The sequence below is a fragment of the Adelges cooleyi genome, unplaced genomic scaffold (assembly GCF_023614345.1).
Source record: "Adelges cooleyi isolate 19-005CV unplaced genomic scaffold, UGA_ACOO_1.1 ACOO_flye_CR_arks_rails_tigmint_CR_PRNA_581, whole genome shotgun sequence".
Classification (NCBI taxonomy): domain Eukaryota; kingdom Metazoa; phylum Arthropoda; class Insecta; order Hemiptera; family Adelgidae; genus Adelges; species Adelges cooleyi.
In genome coordinates, this window is record NW_026096276.1 from 34,375 (window position 1) to 46,027 (window position 11,653).

Here is an 11,653-nt window from a genome sequence, read left to right on the forward strand (position 1 = left end):
TTCACACATTGTTATTTTCCACTATTATTAGTATTCATATAATATACTAAACAACAATTTTTGATTATACATATCAGCGGTTTCTAAACTGTACACCGAGGTGTCCTGCGGCTCATACGACGAAGATGTAAAATATTACTTACAATTGTGTAATGTTGAAAAATTGAATGCAATGTAGATGTTCAATAAAATTATATAAATTGGTTCACGTCAATGTGAAATAGTGTTCATTATTCATTCATATTCCTCGTGGTATTCACAGCAGGGCACCGCAGCTGAATTAAATACAAAAAAGGGCAACGCTAACCAAAAAGTTTAGGAACCGCTGTAATATATATTATAAGTCACCTCATTTTCTCTGAAAGTATGAATATTTTGCGAATTTTTTCCCCCCTAAAATTTTAGGTACATATTTAACTACATTTTTTAATATTTAGAAAAATTTTATCTTCAACCCTTATACGTTAAAGAAGTACGAACCTCGTTTTTTCAAATGGGAACATATGTTTTAAATTCCATAAATATAAAGACAAAAAATCTAAAAAAATGTAAGCGTTTGAATTTTTAATTTTCATCCATTTGTTCGCTGTTTATGACGTGGTAAAGATTTGAATTTTTGTCTATATTTCTTAATAATTTCATTCGATTCGACAAAGACAAGTAGTTTTATTACTTCGGTCATCACATCAAATATAATAATAATTTGATGTTAACGCATTCCGTATAATAATCAGATATAATAAATAACCCAGTACGTGTTCCGCATCCGTCTGAGCAACACGTGTGTTATCTTATCGCGAGTGCGCCTTTTTAGCTTCGATAGCCAACACAGTGACAACGAACTCCATCGATAACAGGTAATATGATTAGTACCTAGTTACATAATATTCCGATATTAGCGATTTCGAAATGAGAAAAATCCGCCCGGGCACATTGCCCACCTCATCAAACAATAATAAAACTAACACTCTGAAAACAAAAACTCCCACGACTTCCAACAGTTCACAATCTACCTCCTACAGTAATAACATTATTAGTGCCGATAATACATTAAACTTCGCTAGCATGGCAGCAAATGAGATAACACCCATCAGAGAACGAGCAAATAGTATTTAACTCCTCAATTGACGGAGTCCCACAAAAAGACTACATAATAGCTATTGGTCAAATTGTTCAACCCAGAAACATACTATTTGTATCTAGAATTTCAAATAACAGATTTTGTATTTTTTTAAACATTAAAGAAATATTTGAATCTCTTAAGGCCAAAACCCCAGTCGTCATCATTATAAATGGACATGAAATACAAATACGTAGACTGCTAAACCCAGCAAAACGTATAGTGATGTCAAATGTTTGCCCGTCTATCCCCAACTTAACAATTCTGAAAGCTCTCAAAAACTTAGATATTTTACCCACATCTCAAATTAACCATCTCAGAGCTGGCATAAATATCGAGGAATACGAACAATACATTTTAAGTTTCCGTAGACAGGTATATACATCAAGTATGAAGACATACAAAAACTCCCCGGGTCACTGATCTTAAATCATAATCAATCTCAATTTAGAATTTTTTTCACGGATGACACCATAACCTGCTATACATGCCATAAAACAGGCCACACGTCAAATACCTGCAAAAAAGATTTTCCAAACGGATTAAACTTCCAACCAAAACATGACCACAAAACATTAACATTACTGGAAAACACACCGGACAAAGTTATTGAAAAGACTGAAAATACATTTCCTCTTCAACTTCCCCAGATACACGATACGGCTGATAATACAAACACTGATTGACTAGAAGATACCACCATCCCGACAGACATAGTGATAACTCCTACCTCGCCAGCAGCCCCCATAAATGTTCATTCAAACAATAGCATAGGGAAAGAAGCCTCTCAAACCATCGGGGAACCCATAGTAAACACCCCAGAACACATTTTACCATCTATGACAATAAATGATAAAAACAAAAGACCTTTATCGGAAACGACTTCGTCGCCAAGGTCACCAAATACGATAGACACCTCAAATTCACCTGCTATCAACAATAAGTCCAGCAAAAAAAAAACAAAAATAAGCTCTCGTTCAAACACCTCACAAGCAGAAGATGACCAGATAGCTAACTCTTTGAAACCAGCCGAAAGTCTTTTCCTTAACATCGACAAGGACTCTATCTCTTTTTTGCAATTTCAGTACATAGTCGAAAACTTCTCAAACAAATCTCTCAACATACATACTCTGTGTAAACAAGTCAACTCCGATATTCCTAAGATCATAGATATAACCGAAAAAATTCGGCCCAAAATAACTGACAGTAAAATGAAGTCCAAACTTACAAGACTATCAAACCTCCTCTTCCAAAGCCTCCCGCCTTCAGATAGTAACTAAAAACCTACACATTCAATACTTATTTACCAAAATGTTCACAGTACTCCAATGGAACCTGAACGGGTTTTTCAAAAAACTCGACGAATTTAAAATGATCATATCAGAAACCTTACCCGAAATAATATGTTTGCAAGAAACAAACTTTAAATATGATACCGTAGGAAAACTACCAAACTACATCGAATATAGTAAATACAGAACTGATGGAGCAAGAGCAAGTGGTGGAGTGTCAATATATATTAAAACTGAATATCCCTGTAAACCTATCACGATAAATACGTACCTTGAAATCATAGCAGTATCAATTAAGTTAAGACACATAGAAATAAATATATGCAATATATATATCCCATATCAACACGACTTCACCCAAAATGATATCGATAACATTCTAAACCAACTACCTTCACCCGTCATTATTACAGGAGATTTCAATAGCCATAACAACATATGGGGATCCAAGAATACTGATAGGAGAGGAAAAGAAATCTACAAAGCATTCGATAAAGATAACATGGTAATTCTGAATAGCAACGAACCCACCCATATAAATATTGCAAACGGTCAAATGTCCAACATCGATCTATCACTTTCCAACTCATCATTAGCGCAAAGACTAGAATGGAATGTATATAAAAACATTACTAGCAGTGACCATTTCCCCATCATCATCAAATACCTATCACGGACCACCGATTCCTCCATGGGCGAAAGATGGAACCTAAAAACTCCTGATTGGCCATTGTACACTGAACTACTAGAAGAGGAAATAAGAAATATTGAATACAATGAAACAATAGATATCAACACAATAGTAAATAATTTTACCAAATCAATTATACAAATTGCAAATCTTACAATAGGCCAATCAACCGCCAAAAACATAAAACCCAAAGTACATTGGTGGAACTAGAGCATAAAATCTGCAATTGAAGACAAATATAAGGCATTAATACAATTCCAACTTTCTAAAACCCAAGAAGACTTCATAGAACTAAAAAAACTCAACAAAAACCAGTAAAAAGAAATCATGGGAAAACTTCACAAACCGTATAAATGAAAAATCAGACAAGAAAATCGTAATGAACAAAATTCAATCATTAAAAGGACTCAATGGAACCCGCAAAATAAACCTTATAGACATAAACACCGACTTTATCATTCAAAAACCAATGTTATCATGTCAAAAATATCAATTGCGTTGAGAATGAGCTATACCAATTACTATGGAAATATCTTTTCAATTGGACCCAAGACCTTACAATTTTATATCAAGGTGTAAATTATAAATATAAAGCATTCATTTAATAGACAAGTTTATTAGAGCTTAATGGGTAATTTAATACAATACGATTTCAATTAGCTTTTTTAATTTAGGTTGAATGCTTTTTTACTGATAATATTTTATCTTTTAAAAACCAATGTTATCATGTAAAATTGGTTTTGAGTGTGACATATCAATTGCTATGGGAATGTCTTTTCAATTGGACCCAAGACCTCACAATTATATATCAAGGTGTAAATTATAAGTACAAAAAATTTATTTCTAATGTGACATTTTTTCATGTTAATGTATAATATCAACCAAAATTCCTTATTTAGTGTAAATTGTTAAAAACAATTATTTGAGCACAGAACATATTTTGAATAAATTGAACATAACTAAACAAATAATAGTAACGCTTCGCGACGCTTGTCCATTTAATGTATGCACTTATGAGATTGCAAGCCAAATTTTAAAGCTATTGTTTACTACCTATAAAAACTATAAAAATTATAATTTTCATAATAGCACAAAAAAAATCTGTTGTACTGTGCTGTTACTTGTTGAATGTAGAACGTAGATAGTAGAAAAATATGATAACTAGATTAATGATAATAATATTTTGTATTATCATTATAGCAGCAGTTATCAGCCTACTTGTACCACGGTTTTTGATTGTTGTGGTTAAATAGCCATTCGTTAGCCGCTTTTAATATAGGTCTGTCAACCTACCTACCTGTGTTAGAAAAGTCAGTAATCTATAAATATGAATCGCTGGCCAACCAAAATATCCCAAGGCATTTTATTGGGTTTGGTTATCTGTGTACTCACCTATCGGACAATGCGATAATAAATAAGTATTTTATTGGCTCCCGGTCTTTGGAAAACCAAAGAAATGTAACAATATGTAAGATAAAATGTAATATATTTACAAAGTCATGGCTCACGACTAGATGGATGAAAATTAATAATTCAAACGAAAACATATTAAAAAAATGTTTTGCCTACAAATTTATGGAATTAAAAACATATGTTGCCATTTGAAAACGTGAACTTAGACCCTTTTTATCGTACAAGGGATGGAAATAAAAATGTTCAAAGCATTGAAAAATATAGTAAAGCTTATACCTAAAAGATTAGGGGGAAAAAAAAGTTTCAAAATATTCATATTTTTCGAGAAAATGAGTGTCTTACGTTAGCTGGATCACCCTGTATACATATACCAACAGTTAAGTATCATTTACACTTGTAACTAGAATAACTAGAAAATAACAATAGCCAATTTGTATTTGTATTCAAATTTCAAATTATCAGGGATCTCATCAAAATGATAATTCCCGTGCACGATTTAAGATAATATAAATAATAATCAATAGTCATAAATTGAATTACTGTTATATACGAAACGGCATATTTAGAACAATATTAAGTCACTACACATAAAATCAAAACTGGAAATACACACGCGCAAACACACCAACACACTATTACATTCTAATGTCTTCAGTTTACAGTCTATTGAAAACGATACGGATTAAACTTAAATTAAATTCAAATATCCCTCGCTAGGAGCACATGTACAATGATCAATATGCACTAAAAGTGACAGTGGATTTAGACCGACTCAGGCCGGCTTTCATTCTGCACAACGACCCACTCGCGGATCATCCCTACTAATATATAAGAAATAATATAAAAACCAATCAAATAAAAAATTATAAAAACAAATTTTAAGTCGTTAGGCAGCATAGGCGAAAATAGATTCAATCAGGTAAGATAGATCTTGTATATGGACAAATGCGAGACTAAAAATAATAATTAAGAGGTCATTCTTAAACAATTTTCAGATCAACATAAATATATCATGTTAAAATAATATAAAGTATACGTTATTAATAATTTAATTAAAATTGGTGCAAAAGATCTTGTCTGGCTGTTGGCAACCTACCTAACCAGGTAACAAAACACCATGTCGTCTGAAGGAAACTCAGCGTGCTCAGCGGACTCTCAGCTTAGAGGTATTTATTTCATTTATCTAACCTAACGCGAGTATTATATTACATAAATGCTAAATTTAAAACTTACATTTAAAAATACGTCGTTCCCCTCATGCGACTTGTAGCGTCATATTTGTTTTTGCTCTTTTACGCATAAATTCAATATATAAAATTATGAAATTAATTTTAAAAAGTTGTGTTATAGCAAAAACTTTTGTCCATTATCTTAAAAATAAGATTTTGAACTTAAAATATTTTTTTTACAAACCAACAAAAATATTAAAAATTAAATATTAAACATAACCAACATTTATAGTTTTTAGTACCGCACTAATTATCGACCAGTCAAAATGTCCATCAAATTATTCTTAATTTAAAAAGTTAGTTAAAAACATAAATGTCACCGTTAAGTTTTATCAGTTGATAAAGCTCTAATAAATACTAAAAAAAAATCAAAGTTCGAATATTATATAGTTTTGTAATAAAACTTAAGCAAATGTGTTTTCACAATATTTTCTACGTGTAGTTCACCCTTTTCTCGTAAATGGAGTTTTTCGCGAATAAATAAATAAATTTGGAAAAGCTGAGTTCAAATTTGGTATCAGTTTAAAATTATTCTTGGGGAGTTGAAGACTGAGAATTTTTAATTTTATGTTCCAAAAAAAAAATAAAATATTTTTTGTCTAGTTAAGCGATTTAAAAAAAAATATATACGTAAATAATTTTTTTTTCAGAACCGACTGACAGCTATTACTCTACAGACGATGAAATGACACGATTGGCCAATAGAATTAACAAATTACAATTTACTCCTAAACATGAGTCATATTATGTCATGTACTAATTTATAATGTTTTGTATCTAAGATTTAAATATCGTGTACCTACTGTAAAATATGTTTAATACATTGTAGTCTTATCTGATCTCCCGTTATGAATAAAACGTGCTACAAAAATGCACTATATCGAACACTATTTGTTTATTGAAATTTTTAATTTTAAGTAGATCAACTTTTTACAGTATGCCGAAAAAACCTTGTCGGAGCGTTTTAGTTTTAAACGAACTTGTTTAACACAATCCTAAATTATTCATTCGTTAAAATTGATTTTTTTATTTATTTGTTATAAACTTAACTTAACTTAACTTGATAACTTAACGAGTATCAATGTAAAAATAAAATAAAAACGCTACGACACAGATAACGTTCTCTTTTATGTATTGCACATTTTTTTTATTTTTTACAAATATTATGCGTTTGTCCCTCGCAAAGCAATTTTGATGGGAAAAAATTAATGAGCACTGTAATAATCCAATTTTTGTTTTGTTTTTTAGGCAATTACAAGGCCTCCTGTCAAAAGGCTATGTTTTTAAAATATGTTAACAATATTAAATAATTGTTAACATTCCGTATGCGGAATTATCCGTATGAACCACGGTAAAAAAACTCCGTACGAAAATAGAGAATCGAACAATGTTAATATTATTATAATATATATATATATATATATATATACGTTTAAATGTGAATATTTATATATATATTATTTTTATATTATAACGTATAGTATTATATTATATTTTATGGTAGCATAAACGATTATTTTATATTGTAAACATATCTTAAAAACATATTTTCGCTGAAAATTAAATAATAATAATACAAATATTTTAAATATATTTCCAAAACATAACATAATTAAATAATTTGGAATTGTTATTAATATTTGATTTCCAGCGAAAATATAATTTTAAAATATTAAACAATAAAATTATAAAATGTATTATAATACAGGGTGATCCAACTAACAATAGACACTCATTTTATCTGAAAGTATGAATATTTTGCGAATTTTTTTTCTTCTAAAATTTTAGGTACATATTTAACTACATTTTTCAATATTTCGAAAATTTTTATCTTCAACCCTTTTACGTTAAAGAAGTACGAACCTCGTTTTTTCAAACGGGAACATATGTTTTAAATTACATAAATATAAAGACAAAAAATTTTAAAAAATGTTAGCGATTGAATTTTTAATTTTCATCCATTTGTTCGCTGTTTATGACTCTGTAAAGATTTGAATTTTTGTCTATATTTTTTAATAATTTCATTCGATTCAACAAAGACGAGTAGTTTTATTACGTCGGTCATCACATCAAATATAATCATCAAGATTTGCTAATCAACATTTCAACTTTAGAAAGTAAAAACTAGTAGATACCACCTTTATAACCGCGGTAGACACTTAACGGAGATAATAATATTATGTAACTTTGTTACCGTTTATATGATAATAGAAATATATAAAAAAGTACAAAAAAAAAAACGACAGATTTTATTAGATATTGCTGTAAATTAGTAAAAATTTATATTTAATTAAATGTTAAAAATGTTGCCCATTTGATGTCATACAAAACTCTAATTTTTTTTTTTACCTTATTAGAGGTTACTTTTTTTAATACATCTTCTGAAAAATTATGACAAACATGAGTTATTTTATTTTGAAGTTCTTCAATGTTTTGTGATGGTTCTTTGTAAACTTCATTTTTAATGTAACCCCAAAAGTAAAAGTCTAAGGGTGTGAGGTCAGCCGAACGCGGAGGCTATTGGATTTCTGAAGTCCATGTCCCCATAACATTATTTTTAAAAGCCATCAGGAAAAAATTTAGAACAGAAGATGCGTTATGAGCCGGAGCACCGTCTTGTTGCCAAAACAGTTTTAGACGTTTCTCCAGCGGTAAATGTTCCAGTAATATGGGTAAGTTATTGTTTAAAAATTCTAAACAATTTTTTCCATTAAGATTTTCTTTATAAAAAAAGGGCCCCTACAAGAAAACTATCAACAAGTCCGCACCATACATTTATATTCCACCGCACTTGTTTGTTGGTTTCCGAAATCCAGTGGGGATTAGTGTCACTCCAATAATGATGGTTATGGTGGTTTACACGGCCATTGTTGCAGAACTTTGCTTCATCGGTCCGCAAAATGTTGGAGAGGAACTCTGAATCATCTTCGATTTTCACCGTCATGTGGGCGACAAATTGCATACGGCGCTCGTAGTCACTACATTCAAGTTTATGGACTCGTGTCGATAAATATGGATGAAATTTATTAGCTTTAACTATACGGTGCACTGTTCCATATGATAACGCTAATTCCTCTAAAATTAAATGATTATCATGTAATTTAAGATTTCATTTTTTTTTTTTTTTATAAGTACCTGATACAGCTCATAGGGATATGTTGGGGTTTACACTAAGTAAAGTTAATACTGCGGTTGTGTTGGCCGGATTAATGACAATTTTACTTCGGAACTTAGGGATCTTAAAACTACCATTAAACTTTAAATTTTTGTACAATCGAACGAACATATAATGATGTGGACAACGACGATCTGCATATCGCTGTTTGTACAACCTTTAAATTAATATAAGTAATGAATTATTGTTAATACTTATAATTTTATTATGTATTTAATTAAACCTTTCTGCTGCTCTAGAGTTATTCTCACTTTCGGTAAAACATGCGACCATGTCTACCTTCTCTTCATCACTGTAAGACATTTTTAATTGATCGTTTAACTAATAATTGTATTAGTTATAAAAAATACAAAACCGATAGTTGTACTAAAAATGAAAATAGAGTGTGAACTTATGTACAGCGGTACAACTTATGTATACTTTAAAATTATTTATTAAATTTTTTTAAATAAGCAATGTTATTATTATTATTTTTATTGAAGCCAATTTTTCCACCTACTATTCTTCGTATCTCTGTAATCTGGGATCACCAAAAATCTATTTTGGTATATTAGGTATTAACTAGTAACTACTTAGTAGTTGAGTGTTGACTTATTGTTGTCTTTTTTTTGCTGGTTTTAAAATGTCTCGCTACGAAAATTATATTTTAAGTGCCAAGACTCCAAAACCATTGTCGGAAAGAGAATTTTATGAAAGTCTCCTTACCGATTTGGAGAAATTAAAACAAGTTTGTTATAAATATTCAATTAGAAAAAAAAATAAGTTGTTTAATATGTACAGGTGGTTTTTGCACAAATTTTTAATTAAGGAAAATTACACGCTTAAAAACAAAAACAAATTATTAAATTTGGAAATTATTGAAAAAAATGATGAAATAAAAGCTTTGACTGAGTATAATACAAGAAAATCACAAATTGTAAGACATTTTTTTTATAAAACAATTTTTGTAACTATTAATTTTAATAATATATAAAATATAGTTAATATTATAATATATTATTATAAACACTACTAAGGATGAACACTTTAAGGAAATAGTATCTTATACATATTAAATGGCTTATAAATCAAGAAATACTTTTTTAAAAACAAATTATTTACTTAGGAAAATCACATGCTAGCAAACAAAATTAAAATTTTAAATTTGGACCTAAGTGATCAAAATGATGAGCTCAGAGAGTTAACGGAACAAAATAAGCAAAAAGATAAAGACATCGTAAGACAAATTTAAGCTGAATTATACAATACAAATTAACTATTTACATATTTTTTATTCATACAAATAGACATCACTTAAAGAACAAAATAAGGAACTGACTCAAAAAGTATCAAATTTACAATTAGTATTTAATTAATTGTTTTGTAAATAATTATTAATAGTTACAAAAAAATAATACAATTTTTTTTAAGGAAAACCCTGTTTTGAGCCTTAACAATGAAGTTTTAAGTGATTCATTGGGTCTCACAATTAACAACAAATTGGATTCTATTATTGACCAATTAAGTTTGTTAAAAGTAGGCAATGAGCAAAAGAAAAACGTGAATATTGCAACAAACGTAAGTCATATTTATCGTAGGTTAGGTTAGGTCGTATTAATTTATAATTAAATTATTATTAAACAATATTATAATAAGTGTGATGAATGGTGGTGCCCCAAGCACTCGAACTTCAGGGAGGTATTACTAGATATCGATTTTAAAAAGTTAACTGATTCAGATGCTCGAACAATTAAACTAGCGAAAAGTCGTTTTCGCTATTGGTCCAGCGGATTAGAGGTAAAGAGAAAACTAATAATTCCACATAGAATTTGCTAATTTTTTTTTTCTAGATGAGATGCTGCATAGAGGACCGCAAGAGTGGTAATGTTATATGTTATCCCAAACCATCTTGCTGGCCAAATTTAGTTAATGGCAGCACAGCTTGATTTTCTTTAAAAACAAAAAAATATATAATTAAAAACATTTAACAAGTTTAATATGTACTTACTAATGTTTCACTCCTTTCTTACTCAAATACAAAATTAGGATTTGAGATGGGTAAATCATAACTAAATTAATGTTCAATAATTTTCGAAAATTGATGAAAATATGGATGTTAAACTGTAAACACTTAATTGATAAATGATAATATTCTACGGGAAGTAGGCTTATCAGTATCGTACACTGATTACACTATAGCGTTTTTCATCTGATTGCACGCCTAGTGTACACCTTTTGCATGATAATGATTAGTATCACCAGTGCAAAAGATAACACATATTCCATGTACATGGTATTGGTGCACAGGAGTCTAGAAAAATAATACCATGAATTTCAACAGTGTCAAAAAGTGTATTATGTCATGATAAAATGACTTCAGTTTTTAGTCTTATATTAAAAATATGTTGTGTTGTAGGTATTAGTAAATCAATTTAGTTGTCAATCAGTGTTATTTAATAACATGGTTAATTGGCCGTCGCATTAAACGCCGAGTAATATTTTCATCTCTTTCAAATACATTTATAACTTTTCAAGGGATGAATAAAAATACGAATTTGTTTCAACAATTCTTTTTTGAAAATTATTCTGAATGAAGTGACTATCTTGAAAAAAAAAACCATAAATTATTTAAAAAGGTAAAATAGTTCAGTACAATAAAAAACATGGTGCATATAGCGAAAACGAGTATACATTAATTTAAAACAAAAATCTTAAAAATATTCACTAAAACAAAATATATTTCATTTGTCATGT